At 35.5% G+C, this 14,231-nt stretch overlaps 1 long non-coding RNA gene across 1 annotated transcript; it reads left to right on the forward strand.

Moving 5' to 3' along the window:
- The first annotated feature begins 2,408 nt into the window (after positions 1–2,408).
- LOC115411653 (uncharacterized) lies at positions 2,409–13,020 on the forward strand. Its single transcript, XR_003934253.1, has 3 exons — positions 2,409–2,419; positions 7,712–7,716; positions 12,875–13,020. It is a non-coding gene; the product is annotated as an uncharacterized LOC115411653 (long non-coding RNA).
- The last annotated feature ends 1,211 nt before the right edge of the window (positions 13,021–14,231 follow it).

A 14,231-nucleotide genomic window follows, 5' to 3' on the forward strand; every position in this document is an offset into this window, starting at 1 on the left:
CTTTTGCAATATATAAATATTTTGTGTAGTAATTAAACTTCATATATTACAGCATGGATGGAAGTTACCTTAGTGTCATTTATCAGTACAGGAAGTGCTTTTATTTTGACAAGACATTAAGTTTTTTAATATGCAAAAACAAGCTTTGATGAACAGGAAACCTGTTGTTCTTCCTATGGCTCTGACTCATGGTGCAGCTCTACAAAAATACAAAAACAAACACAAAAAGGCCAATAAACACTGCCATACACACATTAAGTCAAAATTAACACTAACACCACAACACTGCTGAACCCCTGCACATAAAAATAACACATTTTCAACAACATGTCCAATACCCACAATGCAATGCGGAGATAAAAAGGTGTGGTCATGACTAAAACTTAGAGATTTAAATCCATTCAACTTAAACTTTTTCGTACTTTCAACTATATCTACAAATTAATAGAATATACTGAACATTTTATAGTAATGTCATAAAACTTAAATCATTTAAGTACATTGTAATTAAAGCATTTTAGTAAGTACAACTTCTGGGCTTACAGTGTACCCTAATAACCTATAAATAATGAAAACTGCAAATGTTTCTCTTTGTTTTACAGTTAAAAAAACAAAACAAAACAAAAAACAAAAAAAAAGAGTTAAACCAGGGGAGTCAAACTCATTTTCCTCTGGGGGCCACATTCAGCCCAGTTTAATCTGCAGTGGGCCAGAACCAGTAAAATAATAGCATGATAACCAATAAATAATGACAACTGCAAATTGTTTTAGCGCAAAAAATAACGTTCAGTTATGCCAATATTTACATTTACAAACTATCCAAACAAAAAGGATGTGAATAACCTGAAAAAAACCAGAATTTGTTAGGAACTATAAGTACAATTTTATCAATATTATGCCTCAACTTATCATTAATACATATGCATAAAACATTTAGTAACAGGCAGAAAATTGTTAAAATTGCACTTCCATTTCTTGACAAATTCCTTTTTTTTTTTTTTTTTTCCCAGATTATTCACATCCTTTTTGTTTGGATAGTTTGTAAATGTAAACATTTTCATAATTGAATGTTATTTTTTGCACTAAAACAATTTCATTATTCATCGGTTTTTATTATGATATTATTTTTGAGTTTGATGTCCTAACTTGCACTTTTCAAATTCATCCCACGGGCCGGATTGAAACCTTTGGCGGGCCGGTTTTGGCCCCCAGGCCGCATGTTTGACACCTGTGAGTTAAAATCTACAAAAATGTTTACATATACAGACTAGCCTTTTACAAAAAAAGTAAATAACCTGAACAAACATAAACAACCTTAAATCTCTTAATAGAAGTATGTGGAGTTTTAATAATATTCTGCCTGTTATTAAATGTTTTGTGTATTTCTAGATCCATTGTGATCTGTAAGTTGTAATGCACATGTAGAAATGATAAACTATGGTGCAATATTGTAAAAATAGCACTTACTTTTCTTAAGAATTTTCAGGGTGTTTATATTCAGTCACATTATGTTCAAGTGCAGCTGCAGATGTAAACATTTTCATTACAGAATCAGACTTTTTTCACTCAAAAAAGGGAGAAAAATTTGGAGTCGACATTATTCATAAGTTATTATCCTATTATTTATATTATTTTACTGGTCTGGCCCACTTTAGATCATATTAGGCTGAATATGGCCCCTGGACTAACATGAGTTTGACAGCCCTGATCTAAAGTATAATAATAGTATTATAACCCAGAAATAATAACTCCAAATTTTCTTCTTGGTTTAAATGTGGAAAAAAAATTGTACATCATGTCTATTAACTCCAAATTTTTCTTTTAGTGTAAAAAATAGCATTAAATTATGAAAATATTTACATTAACAAACTATCCTTAACAGTAAAATGTGAATAACCTGAACAAATATTAACAAAATAAGAACAAAAAAACTGATATTTCTTCAGAAAAATAAGTGCAAAATAAAATAAGTGCAATACCAACAATATTCTGCCTGTTGCCAAATGTTTTGTGTCTTTTGTAGATCTGATCCTTAAGGCATGTGTATAAATGATAAGTCGAGGCATAATATTGTTAAAATTGCACATTTTTCTGAAGAAATTTCAGTCATATCTTTTTTGTTTGGATTGTTTTTAAATGTAAATATTTTCATTTTGTGCACTAAAACAAAGAGATGCTAAGTGATGCTTAATATGGAAACCTTTAACGCTAAATTGGGTACATTTGAACCAAAACTAAAAATGTGAACTCAGTTTAAAAGTTAAATGTACATTCAGTCGCTTATTCATGAATTCAACACACTGAGGTTTTTGTCTCAAATGTAGGTAAAACCATATCTGATATAGTCATTGTCATACCTGAGTTTGCTGACATATGAATAGACATTTTTGGTTCTTCTTTTATGCTGTAAATGTCTTGTGTTCATTATCATTATAGCTCATTACTGCCACCTACTGTTGAAGTGTGAATGGGTGGCACTCAACTCCATAAAAAAAAAATAAAGCACAGGATTGGATTCTTATTATTTTTTGCCCAGACAAAGGCCTGAAAATGTGTTTGGGACCCACTTTTAGGTCATGGCCCACCAGCTGAGAATCAGTGATCTAAAATAAAATAATAGCATAACAATCCAAAAATTATGACTCCAAATGTTCTTCTTGGTTTAATGTGGAAAAAATATCACTTCATGTCTATAAATAATAACAACTCAAAAATTTTCTCTTCATTTTAGTGGAAATAATAACGTTAAATTATGCAAATATTTACATTAACAAACTATCCTTAACAGTAAAATGTGAATAACCTGAACAAATACAAACAAAATACGGACAAAAAAACTAATACTTCTTCGGAAAAATAAGTGCAAAATAAAATAATTGCAATACCAACAATATTCTGTCTTTTGTAGATCCGATCCTTAATGCATGTGTATAAATGAAAAGTTGAGGCATAATATTGTTAAAATTGCACATTTTTCTGAAGAAATATCAGTCACGTCTTTTTTGTTTGGATTGTTTTTAAATGTAAATATTTTCATTTTGTGCACTAAAACAAAGAGATGCTAAGTGATGCTTAATATGGAAACCTTTAACGCTAAATTGGGTACATTTGAACCAAAACTAAAAATGTGAACTCAGTTTAAAAGTTAAATGTACATTCAGTCGCTTATTCATGAATTCAACACACTGAGGTTTTTGTCTCAAATGTAGGTAAAACCATATCTGATATAGTCATTGTCATACCTGAGTTTGCTGACATATGAATAGACATTTTTGGTTCTTCTTTTATGCTGTAAATGTCTTGTGTTCATTATCATTATAGCTCATTACTGCCACCTACTGTTGGAGTGTGAATGGGTGGCACTCAACTCCATTAAAAAAAAAAAAAGCATCAGGATTGGACTCTTATTATTTTTTGCCCAGACAGAGGCCTGAAAATGTGTTTGGGACCCACTTTTAGGTCCCAAACACCAGCTGAGAATCAGTGATCTAAAGTAAAATACAGTAATAGCATAACAATCCAAAAATTATGACTCCAAATGTTCTTCTTGGTTTAATGCCAAAAAAAAAAAAAAAAAAATCACATCATGTCTATAAATAATAACAACTCAAAATTGTCTCTTCATTTTAGTGCAAATAATAGCATTAAATTATGGAAATATTTACATTAACAAACTATCCTTAACAGTAAAATGTGAATAACCTGAACAAATATGAACAAAATAAACAAGTGGTGACAAACACAACAAACCCCGCCCATTGCACGTATTTTGCTCATTTTAAGTAAATGGGAAGATTTTTGAAAAAAATCATAAAAAAAAAAAAAAAAAAAAGTGAACTTTGACCTAAATTTTCCAAAATGTAATGACATCTATTCTGGGTCACTGGAAAACTATAAACCCAGTTTGGCATGAATTCAATCAATGGTTTTGCTGCTAAAGTGTTAAAAAAAACCCAAAACAAAAAAAAAAAAACAGAACCAACAACAATAAAGCATCAATAAAGAAAATGAAGTGCAATTTCAACAATATTCTGCCTGTTACTAAATAGAGCCGATCCTTAATGTACATGTATAAATGATAAGTTGAGGCATAATATTGTTAAAATTACACTTATTTTTCTTAAATATCATTTTTTTCACATCTTTTTTTTTTTTTGTTTGGATTGTTTATATAATGTAGAGTCACAGAAAAAATTATTAGACCATCAAAAGTCATCAAAAAAAATGTTTATGTAATCCAGTACTAACTCCTGTGTGTATCATGTGACTAAAACAGACAAAAGAAAACATGGAGTATCTAAAAGCACTGTTTTTGTCAGTATAATGCCATAGATATTACGTAAGAACTGAAGTGATTTTGGTTATTATCAAGAAAACATGGAAAATGGATAGATATCAGCTGTGAAATTAAACTACTATGAGCTATTTTTGTTGTTATCATTATATTTGTCCAAACAAATGTACCTTTAGTTGTACCAGGCATTAAAATGAACAAAAAATTTAAGTAAAAAAAGGTGGTCTAGTAATTTTTTTTCCACGACTGTAAATATTTTCATACTTTAATGTTATTTTTTTGCACTAAAACAAAGAAAACATTATAGTTGTCATTATTTATAGGTTATTATGTTATTATTTACAGGTCTGACCCACCTGAGACCACACTGGGCTGAATGTAGAACCTGATGACCCTGCTCCAGGACATTAAAGTGAAACCTGCTCGACACATCCAAACCTCAGGTGAAGATTCATGAACTAAAGCGCTCTGCACAGACTGTTTTTACCATTCTGTTTTGGCTAATTTAACCTCTTTAGCAATTCCTCCATAAATAGATCCATTTCATTGCAATAACACTCTCTACGCGCTCCAATTAGTCTGTGAATATTTCTGTGTATATGCAAAAAGCTTTCTAAAAAGCCCCCGGCACACAACTCATAATTATGATGATTTGATCTGTGGGTTAAATTCACCCCTCAGAACCTGACACTTTACCAGAATTCATTTGTGTGTGAGACTCGATGACGAACCTATAGTCAATCATACGCACAGAAACAGTAAGAAGATGTAACCGGTGGTGTCGGACTCTGGGTTGTGTTTTTTTTAAGGTTGAGACCCGCATGTATGTCTTTGGAGGCAGTCTCCGTTTATTGTTTTTTTTCCTTCCTGACAAGTGACATAGAACACAAAAACCTCCAATCAGCGAACCCCATAAAACAAGCTCCTACACAAACCAAAATATACAGAAATGTGTTTCAGCACTTTATAAGCACCTCATATACGAGGGCTGTTCAATAAGTTCATGGCCTCCCCCAGAAATACTGGTTGTTATAATACAGGATGTTACATTCTTTCGTGAGGGGATAGTGATGCTTGAACATCGATGGACCAAGTGCATTGCTGTAAATGGAGATTATGTTGAAAAATAAAAAATAAATTATCAGTCTGTGTTGTTCTGTTCTGGGTGAGGCCTTGAACTTATTGAACGGCCCTCGTAGCTTGAACTAGCCAGTTCATATAAAAAAATTAAATTAGCAAAGGCTAAACAAAAAATTTTCATGAACTGCTTCCCTAGGGATGGGAATCATTAAGAATTTAACGATTCCGATTCCATTATCGATATTGCTTATCAATCCGATTCATTATCGATCCTCTTATCGATTCTCATTGGGTGAGGGAATAAAAGAGTACAAATGGGTGTGTTTGCATTAACTCTCTTTTATATTTCCATCTCTGCATAGAAAATGTAACCCATCCGAACCGGTTCGACTCGGCTCAGCTTGTCTCCCGTTGTTGTGCATCTCATTTCCTTTCCCTTCTTACCTTCGGAAACTTGTATTTGAGGAGTTGCGACGTTTGTTGCCCACACCGGAACCGGAACCGGCCCAGCGTTCACTCTGCCGCTACATTCACAAGTGTCGCTAAGTAGAGTATCAAATACGTGACATTCCTGTAAATGATTCACATGCTGTGGACAAATGTTTGAGGATATTGGAGGGATTCCACCCTTTTGAAGACATGGAAGCTTTGACAGTGTTCCAGTGGACCTGGTGTCGTCTGTTTAGACCGTTTCTGCCTCAACGCCATGTCGGCTACGTTCTGACCAAAACAATGCAGCGTACATGTGATGTTATCGCGCATGCGCAACGAAGGTGGAATCGATGAGCAGAATCATTAAGCAAGCAGGCAAACGATTCCAAGGAATCAATCCACTGGGAACCGGTTCTCAAAAAGAACTGGTTCTCGATTCCCATCCCTAGTAGTGACACTGACGCACAAAAATGAAGATGATGAAGTGAAGGGCGACGTGCAGATTATCAGGACGTGAAAATCTAATGAATGAAAAACAGTCAAATACAGTGTGGAGCAAAAATCTATGACCTCGACCCAGAAGTGCAGAAGATGCTGGATCACCGGACTAGAGGCTGCAGATGATGTTGAATCCATGAGTATATTTGTTGAAAAACCTGGCACTAATATTGACATCTTTTATCGAACAGTTCTAGGAGTCGCACAATCTCGCATCACGACACTGTGAATAGTTGTGGTGCCAGTATTTCCCTCTTAAGCCTCATGGTTGTTTCTCCTCCTCCTTCCACTTCAGGCCACATCATAACCCCAGAGGTTTACACCGACCGGTCTATTCCTTCTCCTTTTGAGTGTTATTTTACACCTTTGCACCTTCAGGTTTTTATTCTGCAGCCTTGTAAACATGTGTAAAGCTTTCACTATTCATTCCGTCTGAGTACATTCCTCTGGATCTTCGTCTCTGCCTGAATGAAAGTACAAATGTATTCAACGCTCGTCTCCTAAATCCTATAATAAAAATCCTCACCTTTTGTTAATCTTAAAAAATTTGGCTGCTTTTTAATTCACAGCTCTGAATAAGATCCAAATTTCCCGAGATGACTGCATCATTTTTTTACCCCGGTCACAGAGATTCTGTACTGCTGAAGTGTGGAAAAAAAAAACCCTCCTCTTCTACTTTATTACCCATTTTCCATCTGGATGTGGCTCCACAGATGAAGTTTCAACCCTGTGACACATAAAGTTAAGCTACAGTAAGCGACAGTGACATTGACTGCAGGCTTACACTTCCATAAATCCAATAGGAATGAACGTAACAAAAGCAGAACCGTAGCTGAGACAGCAAAGTCAGAGAAATCCGATGAGGATGTCTCCATACGAGGTATATTGATGTGCTGTAGTTAATCTTTGGCAGTTTGCCACAGAAAAAGCACTGGCTCTGAAAGTAATGCACACCTGTGGGAATAAATCAATGTTGGCAATGACAGGCGCTCATTTTTTACTGGATTGAATTGTAGGAAAATAATACCATGACCGTTGAATCCCAAGGTACATCTCATTAAGCGACGCTATCTTTCAGATTTCTTTAAGCGAGGCCCTAAACGATCGGGCGAATCCTTCAAGCTCTTCTGTTTTGGCGCTGAGGCACCTGGGTGACTTTGTGACATAACTGAGTCACTCTGCGGTTCATTCCAATTGCGGTGGTTTGGACTGAAATGAACAATATCATACGAGGGGCGACTGAAAAGTTTTGAGCCTAACATAGAAAGGATTAAGATATGAAGACCAAATTTGGTCCATGAAATCTTTCACATATCTTAATCCTATCCACTAAATTTCTTGGTCATAGCAATCTTTTTCCCTGTTTTACAGCTCCCTGAATGTTCTGTATCAAGGCTCAGGTGGTAGAGCGGGTCGTCCAAAAACCGAAGGGTTGGCGGTTCGAATCCCGTTCTGTCCTAGTCAGTCCGTTGTGTCCTTGGGCAAGACACTTCACCCTCCTTGCCTCCAGTGCCACTCACACAGGTGTATGAATGTTTGGTGGTGGTCGGAGGGGCCGTAGGCGCAAAATGGCAGCCACGCTTCTGTCAGTTTGCCCCAGGGTAACTGTGGATACAGATGTAGTTTACCACCACCAGAGGGAGAATGTGAGAGCGAATGAATAACCCTGGTCTACAAGGAAAATGCTTCCAGAATAAAAGTAAAGAAATTTTCCCACATGAGAGTCACTGATAAAGAAAAATCAAGTCAAAAATGCTGGTTGGCTGAACTTTCCTAGATACAGCCTTGGGTCAAAATGTGAAATTCAAGAATTAACGAGAGAATGGGTTTGACTCAAAAGGAATATTTGTCTCAGAGCGACAAGATCTACTTCAAAACACTGTCTGCACATTAGAATACATTCACTTTACAGGTTCTATTTAGTGGAAGATTTATAAAACTATTATATAAATGTACATAAAGCAATATATATATGTGTAATAACACTTAATCATATACCTTGAAAACATCAGCAAACCGGCACTTTTGTCATTTATTTTCCAATTAATCTTATTAAAATACGTAACATTTAGCACATTTAATGTCTGAAGCAAATCATTTCTAAAAAATTGTAGACCAGTGTAACCAAAGGGTTGGAGGTTCGAATCCCGATCTGTCCTAGTCAGTCCGTTGTGTCCTTGGGCAACACACTTCACCCTCCTTGCCTCCAGTGCCACTCACACAGGTGTATGAATGTTTGGTGGTGGTTGGAGGGGCTGTAGGCGCAAAATGGCAGCCACGCTTCTGTCAGTCTGCCCCAGGGCAGCTGTGGATACAGATGTAGTTTACCACCACCAGAGGGAGAATGTGAGAGCAAATGAATAACACTGGTCTACAATTTTTTAGAAATGATTTGCTTCAGACATTGACCCTTTCATGCACGAATTATGAGAACCTTAATCAAAATTTTTTCCCGAGTGTTTTTATTCCTCTTTAGGCATGAAAAAAACAATGCGATTGAAAATTTTCTTCTGAAAAATGAATTAAAAAACAAAAAACAAAAAAAAACCCATATATATATATATATATATATATATATATATATATATATATATATATATATATCTTATGAACCTATTTTTCATGAAGTTGCAAAAATGTCCACTCAGCTGGACACCACACATTTAATTTTTGACGCACAGAAACATGTATTTACTGATAAATTGTGAGAAAACTATGGGGAGGGCTTGTGATTCTGGGGGTTTATGGTGAGTAGAGATCTACATAATGTTACTGATTAATGTCAGGAAAGATATGTAGTGTCTTAAAACTTTAATAAAGATATGTGTAAAAAAAAAAAAAAAAAAAAAAAATCCATGAATATACAGGAGAACAGCTGTAGAATAGCTGTCCACTGTAGTGACCAGTATGCATGAAAGGGTTAAGTGTGCTAAATGTTACGTATTTTAATAAGATTAATTGGAAAATAAATGACAAAAGTGCCGGTTTGCTGATGCTTTCAAGGTATACGATAATGTTATTACACATATATATTGGTTTATGTACATTTATATAATAGTTTTATAAATCTTCCACTAAATAGAACCTGTAAAGTGAATGTATTCTAATGTGCAGACAGTGTTTTGAAGTAGATCTTGTCGCTCTGAGACAAATATTCCTTTTGAGTCAAACCCATTCTCTCGTTAATTCTTGAATTTCACATTTTGACCCAAGGCTGTATCTTTGAAAGTTCAGCCAACCAGCATTTTTGACTTGATTTTTCTTTATCAGTGACTCTCATGTGGTAAAATTTCATTACTTTTATTCTGGAAGCATTTTCCTTGTAGACCAGTGATATTTACATGGATTGATAGGATTAGTGGATCATCAGGTATTAAACAGTTTAGATCAGTAGATGGTTTTGGTCGCTGGTTGCTGTTTGGGTCTTTACGGGTTAAATAACAGTAACAGATCATCTGTAATGTATTACAGTTTGGGTGTAACTTGCGCAAACCTGGTGAAACCTATAAAGCTGTTAGTGCTGCTGGTTTACATAAATAAAGCTTATTCATCTTCAATAGCAACAAAGGAGGCTTTGATAAATCTGAGTGGGGGTGGATGCTGCGTATGTGTTCTATGATTTGTGTCCGCGCTTGTTTTTGTTAATTAATTCCCTCTCTTTAGCTGCGCTGTGATGTAAATCCTATCACCTGCAGTATATCTTGCTTTGCCACTAAACTGATATGAAAGTCATCCATCAACCACAGAGGCAACAACGGCTAAGGTCACAGCAACCAGTAAAACAGCACGACGGCAATTAGGTTTGTGGATTACACAGACAACTGTACATGACAACAGAGGGGATTATGAATTCAGGATAGTCCTTCAGACCGTCACATTAATACCTGTCAATATCTTCCTCCAAAGAGAAGCCAGAACAATAGGCGAAGTGATGCAAGGAAGGTGAAATATCTGGAGTTCACCCAGAGAATGAAGCATCTACGGTTATTTTTCCAAGAATTAAGTAAAAACACGCTTCATTCTTGATGAAAACTCACTTCAGGGTCATGTAAATCCATCCTCTGTGTTGTTCAATGGTGTGAAGGAGGTGCAAAGGATTTGACTTTGGAGTTTTTGTTCCATCTTTTAAGAATATGATTCACAAAGTTGTTTCAGTTCCAGCTTTTGTCTTTTTTTTTTTTTTTATATTTACTTGCATATCCAGCTTTGGAAATAGTTAATAGATGACTTGTGTAGTCTAATGTGAATGTAGTCTTAATTCCTAAATGTGAATATGAGGGTTTTCTTGTGTCAAACATGAGGGAAAACTCCATGTTTATTGACAGGTTTTCTAATTCAATTAACCCTTTCATGCATAGTGGTCACTCCAGTGGACAGTTCTTCTCCAGCTGTTCTCTTGTATATTCATGGGTTTTGTTGTTTTAGTTCCATATCAGCCAATACAGTTGACACTTATGCACCATCCCATACACTGTAATTCATACCATTACTGTAACTTTGCTGTTCTTGATAAACCTGATCTGCAGTTACATGTTTGAGTGGAAATCAGTTGTTATTTTTTAGAAAAAAAAGTTTTTTTTTTTTGTTTTTTTTTTTACATATTATCTCCATGAAAAGGGTAATAATTAGCATTAGAATATGTTAAAATGTGAGAAAACATCAGATTTTATTTCATTGTTCTGAAATCAATTTTTGATATTGGGTTTTAAACATGTTTCTTTACTTCAAAATTAAATGCATGGACATTTTTGTAACTCCATGAAAAAAAAAAAACAAAAAACAAACCTTGATCACATTGTTTTTTTTTCATGCCTATGGAGGAATAAAAACACTCAAGAAAAAAATCTTAACTAAAGTTCTCATAATTAACGCATGAAAGGGTTAAACACGGTGCATTACAATTAAAGACAACAGAAGTCCAGTTCTCACAATAATAAGTTTACATGATTATTGCTTTGTGGCTTTTATTTTGATTTGCCGTGAAGTGCATTTGTGCATAACTTTTAACTAATATTATTGCAATAGTTGGAAAATAGCTCAAAGTAGGAATATGCCTAACATGTGACTCGACTGTCAGAAATAATACATTTTTTTTAAATTAACCTTTTCATGCATAAATTATGACAACCTTAATCAAGATTTTTTTTTTATTATTCCTCTTCAGGCATAAAAATAAACAATATGATTTTTTATGAACATATTTTTCATGGAGTTACAAAAATGTCCACTCAGCAGGACAGCATTTTAGAAGCAAAGAAACATGTATTTACTGATATACTGAGTGAAAACTATGAAATTAAAATGCTGCTAATCTGATGTTTTCTCACATTTTAACATGCCTGCATGGAGCTAATATGCAAAAAAAAAAAAAAAACACTATCTATTACAGACTAATAACAATTAGCAATTTTTTTACACTCAGACATGTTACTGCAGATCAGGTTTATCATGAACATAAAGTTACAGTAATGATATGAATTTCAGTGTATGGGATGATGTATAAGCGTCCACTGTATTGGCTGATATGGAACTAAAACAACAAAATCCATGATTATTCAAGAGAACCCCTTTGAACAGCTGTCCACTGTAGTGACCACTGTGCATGAAAGGGTTAAATAAAACTTTGTCTACATTTACAAATTTTTTCTACGGTTACAAAACACTTTTGTAAATGATGAAAATACGTCCATGTGGCCAATGTACTGGCTGAACACCAACAGGAAATAAAACTTTCCTGCCGCATTTTTTATTCTTTAAAGCTGCATATCACTTTTGTCACCAATGTTTCATCATATCTGTAAAACCTCAGTCATAGCCTCAGTATCACAAATCTGTAAGTCTTCCTGTGATTACGCACCTGAATCTCTTCCCTCACAGTGAATAATTTCAAAGTGTACTCTACGATAAACAATCCATTTGTTTACAAACAGAGCTGGTAGGTCACTCTGGCATTTTTGGAAATTTGTCGCAACGTGCATTGTGGGAAGCGGAGCTCCACGCACTTCAAAATCGTTCAAAATTGAGGGAGGAGATTCAGAAGAGTAATCACCGAAAGACTTACGGATTCATGATACTTAAGCTATGACTGAGGTTTTACAGATTTGATGAAAAATTGGTGACAAAAGTCATACGCAGCATTAAGGTCTCACAGTCTTACTGCTTTTGTTTGTTTGCTTGTTTGTTTGTTTTTTTCATTTGAGCAATTAAATAATGGTCAAAGTGTGTTGTAACGCAAGTGTACTGAATAAAATATTACTGAAAACTGATTTGTAATGCCTTACACTACTGCATTACAGCAAAAAGTAATCCATTACTGTAATGCATCACTTTTGTAAGAACTCCCAACACAGAATATAGATGTATACAGGATTCCTACAGGGTCTTAAAAAGTCTTAAGTTTTTAAACGATATGAAATCTGATATGGTAGGTCTTAAGTTATGTTGCCATAAACTGCTATAAATGTGTTTAAATATGTCTCAGTTCCACTCGTTCCAACTCCACAATTTATTATGAAGTTAGGAACCAATTATTGTTAACTTTGCAGCCCCTGGTGCATTGACCCGGAACAGTGGGAATCAAGGCATTGGAGTAAATAAATATATTTTTCTAAATTCTAAGTTATGAACTTTTGCCAGTATAGCTGTGAAATAGGTATTAAATTCTGTTCTAAGTAGTCTGAAAAAGTCTTAAATTGAAGTTGTAGAAACCTGTAGGAACCCTGTATACTGGTGCCGCTAGCAGTTGTGGGACCTATGAATGCTAAACGTTGTGGGCTATCTGTCAGAGCAGCAGAGTGAGGTGGGGGGTGGGGGTAGTGGTGGTGGGGGGTGGGGGTTTATCAGTGGCGATTTCTCACAGACTGCAAGGGAAGCCCGGCTTCCCCTAAAATTACGAAAATTGAATGGTTAAATTTGTTCGGTTGTGTTGACATTTCATTGACTCCAAATGTGTTAGAACACATTCATCTCACAGATGAGTTCGTTCAGAATCAGCTTTATCACAAATCAATGGACATGATGTTGTTCACTTCTCCTCCATTCCCGTGTCTCTGTTTTCTCCTCCATCTCTGCTCAGTGCATTTGTCCGTAGACTGTGTCCGTCTCTGGGCTTCAATGGGACTGAGTGGAACAGTTTTTTTCATTGCCTCAAAACTGGACGGTAATTGGATAAATGCAACGCTGTTGTCCCGCCCCTCAATGCTGGGCGTCTCTGGGGGTGAATGGAGCTGTGGGCGGAGCTCGGCCGGGCTGGATGCCAGAATCCCACGTGCTGATTGGAGGATCGGTCGAAAGGCTGAATCCCGTTTGACTGACAGCTAGTTTCAGATCTCCTCCTTCACTGACACAGTTCAGTTTAATACCGTCGAACATTCTGATGTGAAATCAAGAGAGAAACCACTACGAAATTACTCGTTCATTTCTTGCACTGTAAATAAAACACACTCATTGTACTTCCTTGTTTCAATTTAACATAATTTCAGTGTTTTCTTGTTTCAGTTACATCATTTAATCATTTCTTCTTCGAGTTTAATATCGTTTTGTAGATAGTTAAATCAATCAAACTGTCGGCTAGGTCGGAGTGAAAGCAGCATCTGTAGTTTATAAAGGCTGAAGTCTTACACCCACAACACAATGGGCCAAGGCCATCTAAGCAGCCCAGCTCTGCTGGACATTCAGAGGACACTGGTCCAGTCCCTGGAAAAGATGCCTACTTGGTACGATAAGGTCACTGAGCATTTTCTTAAAAAGGAACGGAGGGCCGAATGTATGTTTAAATAACTTCACAATTTATTTTTTTATTTTTTTATGTAAGCCGACAATGAGCTTCCCCCATCTGAAAGACGAGCAGCCACCACTGGGGTATATATATGTGGGGGTGTGTTCCATAAGTGCCATAACTATCGTAACTGGTGTAAAATGAAAGTGA

This window comes from Sphaeramia orbicularis, chromosome 20 (assembly GCF_902148855.1).
Source record: "Sphaeramia orbicularis chromosome 20, fSphaOr1.1, whole genome shotgun sequence".
Taxonomy (NCBI): Eukaryota; Metazoa; Chordata; class Actinopteri; order Kurtiformes; family Apogonidae; genus Sphaeramia; species Sphaeramia orbicularis.